The sequence below is a fragment of the Ostrinia nubilalis genome, chromosome 26, assembly GCF_963855985.1.
Source record: "Ostrinia nubilalis chromosome 26, ilOstNubi1.1, whole genome shotgun sequence".
Classification (NCBI taxonomy): Eukaryota; Metazoa; Arthropoda; class Insecta; order Lepidoptera; family Crambidae; genus Ostrinia; species Ostrinia nubilalis.
The window spans coordinates 4,901,751-4,920,578 of record NC_087113.1 but is presented as its reverse complement, the minus strand read 5'-3'; the positions used below and the strand labels follow the sequence as shown (position 1 = coordinate 4,920,578).

At 36.8% G+C, this 18,828-nt stretch overlaps 1 protein-coding gene across 1 annotated transcript in view; it reads right to left on the bottom strand.

The window, feature by feature from the left end:
* The window catches only part of LOC135084487 (uncharacterized), a 131,595-nt gene that overhangs the window by 36,828 nt on the left and 75,939 nt on the right, over positions 1-18,828 (bottom strand). The window lies entirely within an intron of this gene.

Genomic DNA, 18,828 nt, shown 5'->3' with positions numbered 1-18,828 from the left:
GTAAAGATTTTGAGTGCAGCAGTTGACAATCAATTAGTAGTTTAACAGCTATTTAATGGGTCTGCATTCTCCGTTGGACAGAAACTCCGCGACGGGCATGCAGCCTGAAGTTATGATCGCAAATTGACTGTGATATAATTAAGTCATTATCTTCATTATACCTTTGACGTTTCACAATGGAAATATCAAGTGAAATGCGTTTTGCGTAACTTTTTTCGCTTAATTAAGTGAATGCATGTAGCTTCTACGAAATTGAGAGATTTATTCATAAATGTACAACACAACTTTATGCATGAGGTTACGTCATTAATTTGTCATTTTAATTCTTGGTGCATTTCAAGTCACAGTCTTGGCCGACCAAAAACATAGTTTTGCTCTTTATTTACATGCAAACATTCTCTTAAGAATGCTTAACAAGATATATTTATTTGGTTACTGGTGAAATGAAAATTGCATATCATTGAACAAGCAGGTCGATGTTATCAAATGGAAGTCACAGTTGAATAGCAATAAAGTTAAAAGCTTTTATAAACCAAAGTCAAAAGTCACGACTATTTGTATCAATGACGAGCTATTTTCAGTTTTCACTATCATAAAAGCCTTAAAGGGGAGGTGCAATTAAGTATAAAAGTTCATAAAACGCTCTGTTGGGTATAGTTTTTTAACATTTAAAGCTGAACTCTTAAGCTGTGGCATGAAGATTAATAAGTGCGATTTTGGAAACTAAAAAGTCGTACAAAAAGGCACAATAATTGCCTTATGAATTAAAAGTGTTTCTTGCCTTTTGCCTTCTTATGATACTCTCAAATAATTCAAATACTTGGAGGTCTCCATTTAAGTAGAGAATTTATAAATAAATCGATATCGCTCTATAAAATCTAAAACATTGATACTGGGCAGAAAGTTATGGCCCCAATAAAAATGCTCCATGGCGACCATGGCACCAACGTCCATAAAACCTATTTTACATGATAATAAAATGGGAACAACTTATTCTAAGCTCTACATGAATATGTTCCATAATAAAAAGATGGTTAGTAGGGACATTCCGGTACGCGGCCTCCATTCCAGAACCTTGCTGCCCCATCGGCCGTCAGTTCTGCGTACTATGTGCCCTGCCCATTGCCACTTCAGCTTGCTAATCCATCGGGACATTGTTAGATTTCAAGATACGATTTTTGAGATGAGACGAACAACTTATGATCCATTCTTGTTATCAATGTATGCTCTGAGCTCTTAAAAACCTCTTGATCTCTGATTCTTTTACTCGTAAAAACAAATTGATCATATAAGGGTTTAGTTTTTTCCTTTTGAGGTACGGAACCCTAAAAATGGACATATTATAACGACGAGTCTACTGAATACACTCATATTCTGTTGAGTAAGTTATATTTCGGGTAAGTACAGTCACATGCAAAAGTTTATACTTCAACACTGTAGCACCTATTGAAGTCATAATAAAGGCTATTTTATTACAAAAATGTGTAACCTGTTGTGTTGTCTGTACTGTAGATACATAGAATAATACCCAATAAATTATTTGGTAGAGTACGTGTATGTCGAAGATCTAAAGATTAAATTGAAACCATGTTTGATAGTAGTTAGAAGACAGGTGTGAATTTTTAATTTCCGGTATGGAATGAACCTTTGGAGCCCTTTTATTGGCATTAGAGCAACTGGGGATATATCAGCTATGGTAACTTCAACCATACTGACTTGTGTTTAAGTTTAAAATAAACTAAAACTTCAACCAATCAAAATTTCGATCGTTAAAGGGTTAAATGTTTTCATAGAACACAGACAATCAGACATAGTTCACCTGTTTTATTTGAACTACCGTCTGAGTAGATAATGCTGCTTAATCCTTCGCGATATGCCACCAAAATTTTTCACTCTTCGCTATTTTGTTTAAATTTTGACATAAGATATTTTGACATTAGTGACATAAGACTCAGAGCTCAGACACTCCACTGCGATAAAAATACTAGGCATTAAAAAGAGTAACGCACGCTGCGCGGGCGTATCCACAATCGACATAGAGCTGATAAAACATTTTCTACTTATGCAACAGAGGTGACTATTTGAGATTTCAATATTGACTCGATACAAAAATTAAAGGTATTTAACTACATATTTACAAACAGGACTATCTTTTTTTTGTGTTACATTCCTAAATTCTTAAATCATAATTAGTGTTGACAGATCTGGTAGCTTTAAATAAATATAAGATGGAGTAATTGCAAAAACTGAACTAATATCTCTCTCTCTCTCTCTCTTTGTGTGATCTCATTTTATTATACGTTTACTAAAAGACCAATATAATTGCATTGCACTTTGGTAGCTAACAACAATTAACAGAGCGGTATTACCATCTCTGTACAGTTCCCGTGTGCCAGTGAACTGTGCACTGTGGCCGGTCAGGGCGCACTTCCGCCGATCAAGATGTATTACTAAGACATCGCTTCCTACTGGGACGAGTCAGGATTGATACTACTTTACTAGCATTATATCTGTAGATTGGTAATGAGGTTTTAGTTCATTTATACACTCAAAATCAAATATATCGCACCTTCCGCGACGCGAACTTTAATGATTTTCTTCGGACACAATCATGGTGCCCCAACAATATTGGTGTTATTTGAAAGCCCAATAAATAAACTTTAAGAAAAACACATATAATTTTTTATAAACAATTAACAGGTACCTTAAATGTGACTTGAAAAAAGGCCTCACTTGGGGCTCACCTATGGGACCAAGTAGACCAATTTTTGTGGTTATAAAACCAAATAATGATCTTACGTGTCCTTTTTAACAGATGGATTAATCCCAATTTAACAGTTTTATAGCCATAAAAGTTAGCTCACGCGTAACTACCTATTTTTTGAAGAAGTGACTCTGGATCCTTCTAAAGACACATTTTTGGGGTAAAAATCTTTCCTTTAATGAAATGATGTTTAGAACTAGGCTTTCAAATGGTACCAATGTTGGTGGGAAGTGGGGATACATACGTTTGAGAAGTGCTTGAATGTTGCGGGAGGTGCGATTTATTTGATGCCGAGTGTAGTTTAGTCACCATTTGTTTGAATTCGTAACTCTAGAAATCTGAAAAATAAGACTATTCCCACCGCTTGACCGCCAATAAAAACCCAACCAGTGAAGGTCAAGTTTGTCTTGGGGTTAAGATAACTGTCATTGGACCCGCAACGAAATTAAGCAGAAGAACATAGGAGTTCGAATTTTCTCTAGTTGTCTAGCAAGCATAGAGTCTAGCTACCTGCCACTCGTCTTATGACACGAAGCACAAAGCTTTAATTTGGAATTTATTTATTTATTTATGGAGATAACTATCTATAACTATTATTGGGATAACTATCTCACGATAAGCCAGAGAGGACTCTACATTGATATGGAAAATTCACACCACGCGCAAGTCGCACCGAACTCCACTTTGTACCAAAAGCTTTATCATCTGTCACCCTGTTTATAATGAACACGGTGACGTTCTCCCCTCAGATTAATAAAGCCTACACAGATAGTAAACGCAAGAAAAGTGAAGCATTTTAAACCAGACCACTGGCTTAGGTTTCCTAAACATTCTGACAGTTATTACATAGTTATTATGATTTCTACCTTACTTTAGACGAAGTGCTTGTATGAAGACTAATGTCTATCCATCATCTAGTTCTAGCTGTTATTAATCTAAGCCCTGATCATTCTCCCTTCCAAAACAATAGAGCGACAACGCCCACAAATTCCGACTCCGTGCCACATTCGAAGTGACAACGCACAATGGCAGCCTTGATCGAGTAACCTTTCGACACCGATCCACTCGAGAATGGTGGCTACATTCGTAATCGATTCCGATTTAATCGATTGCTCGATTAGAACTAGGATAGGGACCGATTTCGAGATAAAACAAACAAAGACAAATACCCCCTTATTAATAAAAGTTACACCCTAGTTGAAGTCTGGCTTAAATTATCATTTAGTATGAAAATGTCATTTTAATCCAAGGTTCATCCTAGGTGTAACTTTTTATTAGTAAGGGGGATAAAGTTTAGTTAACAAAGTTACTCTTTTTTTTTTTCGTTTAAAGTTTAAGCCAAAATACGTGACCGCTTCGATTAATAAAACCTAGATGGATAGTCTTCATACAAACGCTTCGTCAAGAGTGAGGCAAAAATCTTATGTCATTAGTGTCAATTTTGTTGGGGAGTGTAGACAGTGAAGGCGATTTTCCCGAAAGTAGGGAAATTTTTAATACGTTTTTAATTATTTTATAATTAACAAAAACAAAACGCATCATGTACTTACTTATTTATTGAATTCAAAGTACCTACCTAATAACAATAAGATAAATCGACTTAAAAGTCTCGATTTCATAAAAAAGGAAGTGTATTTGTACGGCGAACAATTGGGAAATAAATTTTCTTGTTACTGGTATCATTCCCGTATTTAATTTAAGCCAAATTCAAGCAAAATACGCGTCGAATTGTAGTACTTACTTATGAAATGTAACACTGGTCACTTTCTTTCGTTTTTCTGATGTATTTTAGACACCCTTTCACAGCACAAACCGTTTTAATTAATTAAAATTCGTCGGACGTGTTTACCAATTTTTCACTTTGACAGTTCATGTGACGTTTACGGGTGAGCCGTGCCGGCTCCCTAAAAACTGCCTCACCTTTCGTGCACTGACTATCTATCTAGGTTTTATTAATCTAAGCGTGACCGTTAATTTTTTAGGGATCCTGAATTACCGGATCCCGCAAAACTGAATTGCAGTGGGAAAGGAAGGACGTATAGGAGTAACGCGAGGAGTACCTACCGCCAAAGTTACCGAGTTCACGGAAGAAATTTCGCTGAATTACCATTTTTACTGTGCTGGCACAGAACCGAAATACCTGTAAAATGCCTCCGTCGTTACCGGCATTAGTCATGACGTTTCCTTTCATCGTCGCTAACGAGCTGTCCCAACGCTGAACTAATTTGAAAATTTGAAGACCGTGTGAGGCCGTGACGACACAACGAAGCTTGGTTCAGTAGCTTAGCTTTATGTAAACTTTAGGGCCTAAAGGTTTTGTAGACTTTAGCCGAAACTTTAGGCTGAAGTCTATTTAAACCCAGTGTTTTCAGCATCGGACTGTCGAGTCCAGAGAGCGCTAGTTTGAGCGCTTATATCTCTTGACTATTTGGTGAAACCACTTTTATTTAACAAAAGCATATTTTAGCTTGGCTAGGAACATTAAATGCTATCAAAGACAGAAATGAAGTTGCAGGCGAAGAAGAAGCATGTAAATATAAAATTTAGGACTGTGGGATTACTGTGTATGGTTGTATTTTATAACGCGGAAGAGTTCACGTTTTTAAATAGAGTTCTGGGTAGTAAAATATCAATTATTTCCACAAAGGGCTAAATACACGTCTTAATAAGCGTTTAAGTAAATAATTGAACAAAGGGCAAGGAAGATAAAGAAAAATCTTCTTGCTTTCTTCTCTCTTAACCATAGAAATAACTCTGTCGGCCGTTTGGTGTAGTGGTTCAGAACGGACTACTATGCCGAGAGGTCCCGGGTTCGATTCCCGGCCGGGCAGAAATTGAAATGATGAATTTTAATTTCTGTGACGGGTCTGGGTGTGACTATGTATAATATGTATGTATTTAAAAAAAATAAAAAATAAAAAAAGTATATAAGTAGTATATCCGTTAAGCTAGCACCCATAACACAAGCATTAAGTTGCTTACTTTGGGGCTAGCTGGCGCTGTGTGAAATTGTCCAAAAAAAAAAAAAACTCTATGCTCTTAACTTTACAAAGATACTTTTTACTGAAATTTCATCTGGCAGAAAAAAAATAAAAGTTTATTTCAAAAGGTTTTATTTCCAAGGAGTTTACTTTAAAAACGTCGCTATACCGTAATATGTGACATTGTACATAAGACACGGTCCAAATAACCCATACAAAACTCAAACAAACAGCAATATGATACCTTAAATTTCTTTTTACAACAATAAATAATTGTGTGTTAACAAAAAAGTATCACTTTACTCCAGTATTTTAGCAGTTGGAAGTAGTTCAGCATACAATAGCAAACGTTGTAGCATAGAGCGCTGGTTCAAAGGAATACTTCCCGAGGTTCCATATTAAGACGTATCACGAGAGCACTAGGGTTGCCAGTATCTATTACTTAAGCACTATTTTCTTTATACCATGTTCTTACGCAAATAAAGTGTTAAATTAACCCTTCAAGTACCAGCAAATCGAGACATAAAAATGTTACCGCGGTCTCTTAGTAGCGACCACTTGATGAATATTGAAATTGTATATTATGGATCATTATAAGCGCGAAAGTTTGAGATGTTTGTTGTTCCTTCATGCAAAAACTGCTGAAAAAAACAGATTTAAATAAAAGTTTCCAATTTTGTAGATAGCTCTAACTAGTTAAACTGTTACTGTACTGTTATTGTAACTAATTAACTATCTGTAACTGTATGTATTATAGATTTTTCTTAAAAGAATGAATGACCTGCAAATGAAGCTTTTTGAGTGAAGCCTATCATTTGCCTTGTTATTTGACAAAAACATTAATTAAATTATTTTTTTACTACTGAGGAGGGAAGGAATTTTGTTGCTGTCCTAATAAGTTTTGTGTCGGTAATTAGATGTCAAGTAATTATTTTTGTTTCTTTCTAAAGTCATTGAACGCCGAGACGCTAGACACAATGGAAATTGTATTGTTCGAGGCTCACCGGTGAGCCGCGTGGCGTCCAACGTGTTAAATACTAACCCCTTGGGGCAACCCTAACGCCGGTGACTCACGCGCAAAGGTGGGAGCGAAAAGCGCGCAGCTCGCGCACCGGTATTGTTTTGTTTTGCCGCTGAATGGTTGCTCGATGATATCATGCTCTTGAGGGGTTAATTTATATTTTGTAGGGAAAAACAGGGTTTTAGAATTATTAATTTCATCGGAAAGCTGTTGAAGACGTTCGTTTGGAGGATCGAAAAAAAAGTGATTTTCTTTCTATGTCCAGAAAAGAACAAAATGAGATTTTTTGAAACCACTTTTTGTTCTTTCAATGAACCGATGGTTATAGTAGGTAAAAATAAAAAGGTTAAAAACCCAGGTCTTTGACTTTATCCAGATAAAGTAACATTCGTGAATAAAGTGATATCCAAAAATCGTTGCAGCGAAGCGATTTCGGAATTACAATTTACAACTGACACGATTGTAATCTAGGAGAAATGTAATTTCCAAAAATTTTAAATGGCAACCGCAACTCATCATGTAACGTCAAGCGTCTCTACATATCCCTAAAGAACTAAAAAACATGTTACACTTTATTGATTGCCCCTTAATAGAATTGTAGCCGATAACTAATTACCATAACAAGCCAAAGGGCTATAATGCCCCAGCCAGGGTCGTAGCTAGGTGGACTTTGTAGGTCTAAAAATACCATTCACCGTACTTTAACAGCTACCATTGATAAATCAACAAATATTTTTTTCATATTCGTTAAAAGCTTAGCGTAATGTAGAGACTTTAACAAGTAATCATAAATGTACAAAATGGCACGCAATCTAGGCCTGCTGATAAAAGAACATAGCCTAACCCTTGATCATTGGTGAATAAATCAATATTTTGATCATCCACTCTCAAAACTTAAATCCTTTTTTTTCCTACTTGCCGTACGGTAAGTACCGCTGACCTACCTCAAAATCTGGGTTATTCCATAGGTTATCTCTGGCTACGGCCCTGGTCCCCGGTTGATGTGCAAGCGCATAGAGAAAGCGCCCGAGGGGTGTGCTCCGTGACATTTGTCTGACAGGTCGGAAAGCGCGGGAAAACGCGCCACGAAGCGATCGTTACATGCAGATTTTGAAGATAACACCGCTTTAAACTTTCACGTGAGCAAAACGAATGACAAACGAAAGCTGATTTGTTGGGAACGCGGCGCTTGCGAACAATAGTTTGCAATTTTAATCAGAGGACGTATTCTATAGCAAAATTTAACTGAAATAGAGAAACGCGGGTCTCAACGCGACATGTTATACAGGGTGTTAGGTAAATGGGTATATGAGCCGACACTAACCCATGTTAACATATGCATATGTTACGGCTACAGATAGTTGTGAACATAAACTTAAGATTAGCCGGCTAAACTTAACTTTATCTTCGAGAAGCAGCTAAAGTTCGATAACATGTTAGTTTGCGTCCAGGGTCGTGATATTCCATCTTTAGCCGGCTAATGTGCACATTAGCCAAAACGAAACGGCTAAAAATGTATTCGATGGGCGCGCCAGGCCGGCGGAGGGCTTGAGGGGACGGTGGGGAGACAACGCGTGCGCAGTTTTATTTTGTAATTTTAAATACCTACAGAAGACTCTGTAATGACCAAATGGTTTACCTTATTATTTTATTTTAATGATTAGGTAGATATTGTTCTAAGTAATTAATATTTTGTTATTGTAATAATTGTAATTTTGAATACCTACATAGGTACATAAAAGTATGTGTAATGAAAGTGATTATTTTTTAATAAAGTTTTCGTGAATTTCGTGTCAAAATAGTAAACATTATTACATTGTTGCCTTTTCCATTTCCTTCTACATTTTTAGCCAAGGGCCTGCGGTTACACTTAAGTTTAGCCGGCTAAAGATAGAAGAAACTAACATTAACACCTCTTCGAAGATAAACTTAAGTTTAGCCGGCTAATCTTAAGTTTATGTTCACACCTATCATTAGCCGTAACACATATAAATAGTATGGTGAAGTCAGAAATTTGATTTCATAATTATTATTTATTTTAATTTTCTTACAAAATAAATTTTATAACATCCGATTTCTATGAAAATTAAAATAATTAAAATGAAGATATCAATTTTCTGACTTCACCATACCATTTATATGCCCATGTTAACATGGACTAGTGTCGGCTCATATACCATTTACCTTTAACACCCTGTATATGAGTTACATAATATGTAGGTTAGGGTGTCCCATAATTTTCAAAGTTTTAAATTTGTAACGCATAGGTCTTAGTTTTGTTCGTTTGCCTCTAAAACACTCAGAAATAAATTTTTACTTTATTTGGAGTACGATAACCCGTGCCGACTTGCATCGAAACATGTTGCGCGGCAGTAGCGGTGCAGCGGCGGTTAATCATCACGACCAACTTACCAGCTCTGATGAAAGCCTTAAGGAACTCTTGACATCCACTTTCCAAAAGGTATATGAGAGTGTTGACAAATTGATTTCCAAAGCAGCCTTGAGCAAGTTTAGTCAAAATCTTTGTTACTTCATGTCAGAAGAAATTGCCGTTTTATCACTCTTTGATGATGAAGGTAATGAACAAACACCGTCAATACTGTAGTAAAAGTACAAAGAGAGAGTATGTATGATTCTGGGAAGATATACATTCCATCTGAAGAAGGTATGATAATTTCTATGGTAAATAGGACTAGTACTAATTTTTTTATCATGTTTTTAATGAATTGATAATAATACTGCCTTATTTATTGTTGCTGGAAACCCATTGAGTGATTTAGTGTCTGTCAAGACTATACATTTATTTTTTCCATTGAAAATTGATAAGAATTTTCCCCTGAGACCCATTTCTAAATGAGATGAAGATGTTGCCTATTTAAAAGCAAAAAAGTGCTTTCTTTAAGGGTAGTTAATGATACAGCTGAGAGAGCTATAAAGCTTATGCAAAATGGCAATGCCAGATTTTGTATGGAAAGTGGCGTCTTTTTTTTTTTCGCGCGGCCATCGATCAAACTTTGTTTTTTGATTACAAAATAGTGTAATAAACCAAACTTACTATGGCATGTATATCTCTAAACTCAGTCTGAACTGAGTTACGAGCATTAGAAGTTTGATCATTTTCATACTAGATTTGCTTTTTGTGCGCAAGTTTTGTAAAAAATTGCAACAAAATATTGCGCTATTTTTTATTGCACTGATTCTGCTCCATACTGATGTCTGGAGCCTTTAATGGATGATATTGTTTGTTTATACATACAATTTCACTATTTTGTTGCAATTTCTTACAAAACTTTACGCGCAAAAAGCAAATCTAGTATGAAAATCATCAAACTTCTAATGCTCGTAACTCAGTTCAGACTGAGTTTAGAGGTATACATGTCATACTAAGTTTGGTTTATTACACTATTTTGTAATAAAAAAACAGAGTTTGGTCGATGGCCGCGCGAAAAAAAAAAGACGCCAATTTCCGGCATTGTCTTTTACATTGTTTGATCACTGCAAAGGAAGAGAAAAAGCTATTTTTGCTAGGCACAGTGTAGCAAAAATCAGGCCAATATTCAGGAGCATGGAAATCTGTATCCAGAATGTAAAAAAGGGACCCTCAAAGGTAAAATATATTGTCTGATATCTTCTTTATATAAATATTTTATAAAATTTAAATATTTTAATTGATTAAGCTACATAACCAAAGGGGTAAAACCAGCATTTTTCAAAATCTTCAGAGCTCAGTCGGCACGGGTTAATGTTGACGTAGGAAGATGAAATTTTGTATTTAACTAAGTCTGAGTAGTACTAAAAGAAATAGAGGGTATGCATTTCAATATCTAAAAAAAATTTTTTTTCGGCCATTTATGGGACACCCTAATGTAGGTACTCATGAGACCCGTGTTTCTCTATTTTACTCGTAGTTGAAATGGAACGTGAAAGTTTAAAATCTTAAATAATAAAATTTAAATAATTACTCTACATAAATACTAGCTTTTATAGCCTAGAGATTAGAGATGGATCTAATTATATAAAAATAATATTATTAATAATCCGCTAAGTGATAGGATAGAGTCTGTCGTCTCAGATATTTAATTCAACCCATAGATATGATGAATCACAAATACTGATACCAAAATAATTAAAATTACTTAAGTATTTAATTACTGAACCACGATAGTTAAGTATGACGTAACAAAGTTCTCCTATTTAACTAATGGATGATTCAAGGGCTTTATGCTTCAATAACATTAGTATCGCTGTGAGTAAAACCAAATAAGACTGATTCAGCTTGGGAAACGCCATTATCTAACTACCGTCTTGTCCTAATCAGAATAAACAAACATTAGTCGGATACTATTTAAAGAAGTCCTTACATCCGTGTTTGTTTGTGTATTACAATTACTAATTTTCAATCCAGTTTGATTATTTTAAATATTATATTTTCTGTAGTCCCAGCAGAGTAGAATAGGACCTCAAGTAGGTACCATTGATGTCGTATAAGAGGTAACAAAGGAAGAAATATGCGAAGATCAGCAGGCCTATTATGACCTCTTAATTCCAGTGAGTTTACGCCGCCTTGCGTTTTCGTATTATGATCCCTTAATGCCAGCCAGGCAGCGGTTATGTGACACTTCACTGACTTCTGACTGGAAGTTGAGTGGAATTTTCGTATTATGACAGCAGGCCTCCCAAATCCAATCTGGCCAGAGTGGAAAAGTATAGGCCGAAACCTACATTTGCCTCTGGTAGAAATTATAGAGGTTCGTCCTCTGGAGACTAAAGGTTCGGACAAACCAACGCGTGCAGCGATGGCGATGGCGATGGCGACCACTGCGCGTGCAAAAGTTGTTTCACACTGCCGCGACCGCGATGGCGATCACTGCGCGTGCAGTTGTCTTTGTCACCACAACTGTCACGAATATTGTCACTTTCGCTTATTGTCAATCACGCCTATTCGGCAAAATGGAAACTGAATTAAATGATTTGTTTGAAGCTTTTGATGCAATTGAGACAGTGGAAACACTTTTTCACTCAAGTTTATTCAGGCGGTCATATATTATAGAATGAGACAGGATTACATGCGGTATAGGTAGTAGGTATTGGTTACTCATAACCAAGCTATATTTCTGGCTTCATTTGTAGTCCCTAGAGGCCTAACAATACCTTTTAATTAGATTTAAAGAAAGGTTTGATAGGAAGGAGGACTGCACTAAGGCTTTCTTGGCCTCAGTGGGGGAAATGAAACAACGCGGACGGTTGATATCTGGTTTATTACTGTTATGCTATTGCTATATACCTACAAGATTTACATAATGTACACAATTCAGTGTGTCTAGTCCAATGTGCCGTCGGTGTAGAGTGCCTACGGTGCACGTTCGTTCAGGGTTCATGGGCCAGTCGGCTAGTCGCGGTCGATGCTGACGTGCTCGTACAGTATCCTTGTGGGCAAGTAAGATTATAACCAATTCATCTTTTTCCTTGAGGGAAAAAATTTGCCCCCATTACCTTTTACCATTGTCGTTCTTATCGTTAAAACGCACAAAACTACACAGCCCCCCTAGACAAAACGCACTTTTTGATCGAATCGAAAATCGAATCCGTCAAAACTCCATACAAAAAAGGGGCTTTTCGACCACTTTTCGACTGGTTTGCGATTATAATTTGCACTTTGTCTAGACCCACAGAACTCAACAAAACATATCACAAAATCAATTTTCATTTTCATTTTTGGTCCAACAGTCATCTTGACATTTACTTTTTTTAAGGCAAAGGAATTACATTATACACCCAAACCACGGAGTACATAATAGTCCAAATATCTTTTTTGTCTTTAATAATAACTCAAAAATACAAAAAGACATCAGTTTTGGTCAACTAGGTATTTCTAGTGGCACTAAATTAATGACTGAGACGTTTGATGACTGTAATTAGGTTTTTATTTATAGAATACTTAGAATTGCTGTAGGGCCTTTCAGAAAGCTGCAAACATTTACATTCTCAATTATTTTGTTCTGCAGATAATATCCCAATTTTATTTTTGAAGTTGAAGAAGCAGGTTCTAGAGAAAACTAGAATAATTTGTTTATTACATAAAAATAAATTCTGATATTGATACTTTATTCTAAATCCTTTTTTATTATTCAAGAAGGTCAGACTAGTGGTATGTTATGATTAATTCATTTTTAATTGTGTAAAAACTTTTTAACAGATCCTACTTACTATTTATTACATCGATTTTAAAAAACAGAAACGTCACAGTGACAAATGTCGCGATGATCGCTGATCGCTGCGTGCAGACGCTGCATATATCGCCGCGGCCAATGACAGGACGCGTTGATGTGAACTCATCGCTACAAATTCATACACGCTGTCTGGTCGCCATCGCCATCGTCATCGTGCACGCCGGCTGCACGCGTTGGTCTGGTCTAACCTTAAATGTATTTTGAATGACCTGATGATGAGATGATGATTATCATTTCAAAATATCAGTACAGTGTTAGCACATCAGACGACACCTTTTTATTTCAAAATATAACCTATTACAACTACATAAGATGCTTGAAGTGCCGTCATCCGTACAGCCGAACTGAAACGCAACGTTCCATTCCATTTCCATTCCCGCGGTTTCCCGCGTCCCGCCGACGCCATTTTCGGTCGGCGCTCGCGCATAGATGGCGCTTGTTTTCAACTAGTGTATGAATGCACTGGTTTGTTAGCTATTTGAATGCCGAATGACGTTAAAGAAAGAATAAAATGTGGGGTTAGCTATGTAGCAAACAATCTACGAAACGGGGTAAAAGTGACGGGGTAAAGTGAAAGTTTTTTAATCTAAGACCCTTTATTTATACTTTACTTCGACCGTCCCTGCAAAAAAGTGTATGATGGGCCGTAATTCTCAATTTGTGCACTTTGTCTTCTAAAAATAATTTGCGAATCTACTCAAGTCTTGTGGCAGCCCTACACCACAGTATATTTATCTACTGTGCCTACACGATATAACGAGAAAACTCGAAAGCTCGGAAGAAAAGCTGTAAAAAGTACGTTGCAAATTTTTCTTTACAGCATGTGTAAGTAAGGTACAGTCAGTCTTATAAATAGTAGTTTGTAAGTATACAAAGTTTGAATCACTTGATCCTAGGTATAATTACCAAATATTAGCATACAAAAAAAATTGTTTATTTTTATTAATTCCCAGTTTAGTCTGGAGTTCTGGAATCTAGTCATAATAACATTCGAATTAGATAACTTGACTGTCTGAAGTCTCGCTGTCGTTTTGACATAACAACCTTTTATATCAAAATACTTTAAACAATAGCCTGTAAACTTAAAAATAAAGTTTGATCAATTACACAGTCAACTGTACCCTAAGACTTGAAACATTTTCCAATAATTAAGTTTTTGTAGCGCCCGTGTGATTAGCGCTCGTTCCGCATGCGCTATAAAAACTGGCCCTTAGTAAGGAAAAGGCCCTTAGAACTGCCTTAACAACACTCATTAAGAGATTGATTTAGATACGAGAAGTTTAGCAAGAAGTAAGTTTCATCGGGTGTTCCTATAATTAGTTATAGGGTGTTCCTATAATTAGTTATAGGCTGTTCCAAAATTAGCACGTCACTCTGACATCGGGACTAGATGTGCTTAATGCCCGGTTTTACCATCAATCCCTAAGTTTTAAGTGACCCCTATGGTAACGCGTAACAGGAATTTTGTTTTCATAGGGGTCACTTAAAAATTAGGGATTGATGGTGGAAACGGGCATAAGACGCGCCGAACAAGCCTAATGTGTCCTAAGAAAAAGACTTGTTCTCTTTTTACCCCACTGCGCCAGAAGGAGGGTTATTTGATAAACGCAATCCACCCGTTTCTTTCATTTCGAAGTTGATCGCTAATTTGATTAAACTACCAAGACAAACCAAAAAATCTTTGAGCTGTATTCATTATGACGTGTGGAGCGAGGTTACTCCTAATTTCAAATTTCGAATGTTGCCATCCCTCTTACGCAAAGCCAGATTCCAGCATGAGCGACATTCCTGCAGGACTCTCAAGTGCTCAAAGTCTCAAACCAGCCAGGTATCGGTCAATGTGAAAATACTTACTGCATGCACACACACATAGTTTACTGTTAGATTACTCGAACTCGGTATGCCTTTGCCTGATGAAGCCGCTTTTGTAAAAAAGTTTCACTAGAGATCAGGCCAATGGCCTCCGACCGACATCTATGCGATTTTCTTGGAAGTTTTCTTTATCTATTTTGCTACCAAATAAGGATATCATTGCTCCAAATATACAGTTAAACCAGTCTTAAACAAGTCCACCACATTATTACGGAACCTATAAATAACATTAGCAATTCCATCTACTTGACAATGGGCTCACGTCACAGTGGCGCCATAGTGTACGTTACGAGCAATTAAATATAAACAAGAGCTTTCAATTTTGAACCCTATCACAATGAGATAAGACTGCAACACTGCCGTCCAATCACTATAATGCCGTTAACCCACAATTGGTCAATTTTGACTTTTGAATACCATCCGAATCAGAAAAAAATGCTTAATCTAGCACTATTATCGAAATTTTTATATCTTGTTTAGTTCCTGAGATAAAAAAAATAAGAAAGCCGCTAACTGCTTCGCCTCTGCAAGATTACATAACTAAAATGCAGTTACATTACATTTCTTAGCTTAAACGCAGTTAAGCGTCTTTAATTGTTATTAGAATTAAAAATTTAAGAAAAATTACAAAGCTTTATTGCCGTTATTTACAATTTCTAGTCAATACAGCCGTTAAGGTACTTTAACGACAATATTGCTAAGCTGCTCTTTGCAAAGCTTTAATAGACTCCTCAAGACTAAAACGCCGTTATGTAAAATTATTAGACTTAAACGCAACAAAGGTCCAATAACGGCATTATAGCTTTGTATTACATGAATTTATTTATTAAAATTGCACTAGTAAATTCACCATTAAGGCTAACCAAATGTAACAATCTATGTGTTTTTTACATTTTTACAAGACTTAAATGCCGTTAACCTACATTCCTAAACTATAATGCGGCTATGTTCAAAAAGTTGAATGAAGTGTTCTAAGCGTCGTTGCGTGCGTCGATCACTCAGCTCAGTCAGAGTTACTGATGTGCCGCTGAGAACGCTCCCGGGAATATTCCTAGCGTTCTCAACAAAATAAAGGACAGTGCCAATCCATGTATGGAAGTTGGACCAAGTGCTGCCCAGAATGAAACCATAGTGCATTTTGTTCCTCAGGCCAATACTAATTTGTAAACCGAAGCGCACTGAAATCTATCCCTGGAGTTAAGAGAAAAAAAGAGTTTTGTTTTGAATTATTTACATACAAAATATCATCGATGTATACGTACTACGCATAAGATTTTGCGATTGTGACATTAAATAACACTTGCTATGTTGAACTTAACCATACTGCATCCATACACCTTACTTTAGTACGACTTCGACATTCTTTATAAGCGATCAAGCGCTGTTGCAGTAGTTTGGTTACTTGACAGAAATTAATTATTTCCAAAATGGAGCAAGAAGTTTTAGCTTACAATAACTTCAATAATCGATTGTAATACACCAATAAATTGATTTTTTGCAAGGATAGAGAACTAAAAGTTCTTGCTTCATTGTAGAAATAATCAATTTCTGTCAACTTACCAAACAATTAAAACAGCGCTAGATCGTTTATAAAGAATGTCTAAATCGCACTAAAGTAACATGTACGGAGGCAGTATGGTTAAGTTCAACATAGCGAGTGTTATCTAATGCCATAATCGTGAAATCTTATGCGTAGTACGTATACATCGATGATATTTTGTATGTAAATAATTCAAAACAAAACTCTTTTTTTCTCTTAACTCCAGGGATAGATTTCAGTGCGCTTCGGTTTACACATTAGTATAAGCCTGAGGAACAAAATGCACTATGGGTTGATTCTGGGCAACACTTGGTCCAGACCCTGGCACTATCCTTTAGTTTTAATTTTATGTTTGTTGTTTATTAATATGTGATGTGCAATGTTTCTATGTTTTATTATCTGAGACTAGTCGTTATAAACAAGGTATGAAACGTGTTAGTGAGATATTGCTGTCTTGTCACTATTTTCGTGGCTAATGCGCACTGCAACTTTAGGACACGGCAGCGCGGTAATTGAGCATCAGTGTGCCTCTGAGTTTAAAATGATAAGAACACGTTGCGTTTTGTTTTCTAATTTTAAAAATTAGTAAAAGAAGCCTGGACGTGTTCGATCATTTTACTTGTTCATTTTGTTTTACATCTTCTATGTTAGACGAAGACATAACGTTCGTTTGTTTCAGGCAAATGTCGTTCAACGGCTGGACAAAGGTCTCCTCAAGGATTTCCACAACGATCGGTCCTGCGCCGCCCGCATCCAGGCACCTCTTCTGACCTTTACCAGATCGTCGATCCATCTAGTAAGGGGCCTGCCTGCCCACACTACGTCTTCAGGCTCGTGGTCGCCACTCGAGAATTTTTCTACCCTATCGGCCATATTCAGCTCTGCCACTTGATTTTAGCAATTCTGCGGGTTATGTCGGTCACTTTGGTTTTTCTACGGATCTCCTCATTTCTGATTCGAGCACGCAGGGAAACTATGCTTGGCATAGCACGCTCCATCGCCCTTTGGGTGACCTTGAGCCTTTTTATGAGGCCCATAGTAAGCGACCACATCTCAAATCCGTATACTATCACTGGCAACACACACTGGTCACAGACTTTTGTCTTAAGACACTGCGGTATTTCGGACGTGAAAATATCGCGAAGCTTCCCGAACGCTGCCCAGCCGAGCTGGATTCGACGATCGACGTCTCTCTCAAAGCTGGACCTACCTAACTGGATGGTTTGTCTCAGGTATACATAATTGTCAACAACTTCGAGTGTAGTCTCCAACTTTCAGAGGAGTGGGTACAACACGGACATTTTTGACATGATTTTGTCTTGTCCATGATCATTTTGAGACCCACTTGTTGCGAGGCTCTACTGAGGCCATCGAGCATTGTGCCTAGATCTGCCACAACTACGATATCGTCTGCAAATCGAAGGTGGGTGATGAACTCGCCGTTGATATTTATGCTGAATCCTCTCCAGCCCAGAAGTTTGAAAACATCTTCCAGGGCGGTGGTAAACAGTTTCGGAGATATTACGTCTCCCTGTCTCACCCCTCGCTGCAACTAGATAGGTTTCGAGACCTAATCCTGGAGACGGACTGACATTATGACGTTTTTATACAAACCTTTTTTGAAGAGGAGTACCACCATACTTCTTTGCAATGCCGTAGGCGTTTTTCCCTTGAGGATGACGGAATCAAACAGCTTCTGAAAAGCCTTGTACCGGCGTTCCGCCTGCTTTCAGAAGCACAGCTGTGATTACATCATCACCAGGTGCCTTGTTGATTTTTAGCTATTTGAGAACCATTCTAATCTCGTACAGACTAATATACGGGATATATTCGGCAAGTGTCGGGTCAATCTAGCTAGCACGTAATTTCTATAAAAATGTGTCAAATGATCCGTCACATAGGCTATCCACAACTTATTCAGAAGTCGTGAAACAGGCCCTTACTAAGCGATTGTGAAATATGCCCTTAATGTCAAAAAACGAACAAATGGACAGTAACATTATGCAATTACGTGTAAAAAGACATTTCTGTCATTAAAACAACATTTCACGAAGAAAAAACTAATTTAGTAAAGGTGTAGTTATATTGAGAATATTACCGTGAACCACTTATATGTCGACTTAATTTGATACTATTTTATTTAAGAATTGTAGTTTATTTCCATTTGATAAACATGATTCTCACCATTCTCACTAACTAGGTGATTATTATAAGCAGCGTGAAGTTAATTTATTAGGTAAGGCTTGCCGCGTTGTACGTTATTATTGAATTAAATAAATAGATCTCAATTTTTATTAACTACAAAATATTGTAGGTGTAACCTGTTTCAGTAAACAGGCAAAATAATATAAATATATTGCGGCATTGGTAATAAAGTGTCGTCACTTATTATTTTTATTATTGTGAAACTGCTAAGTTTC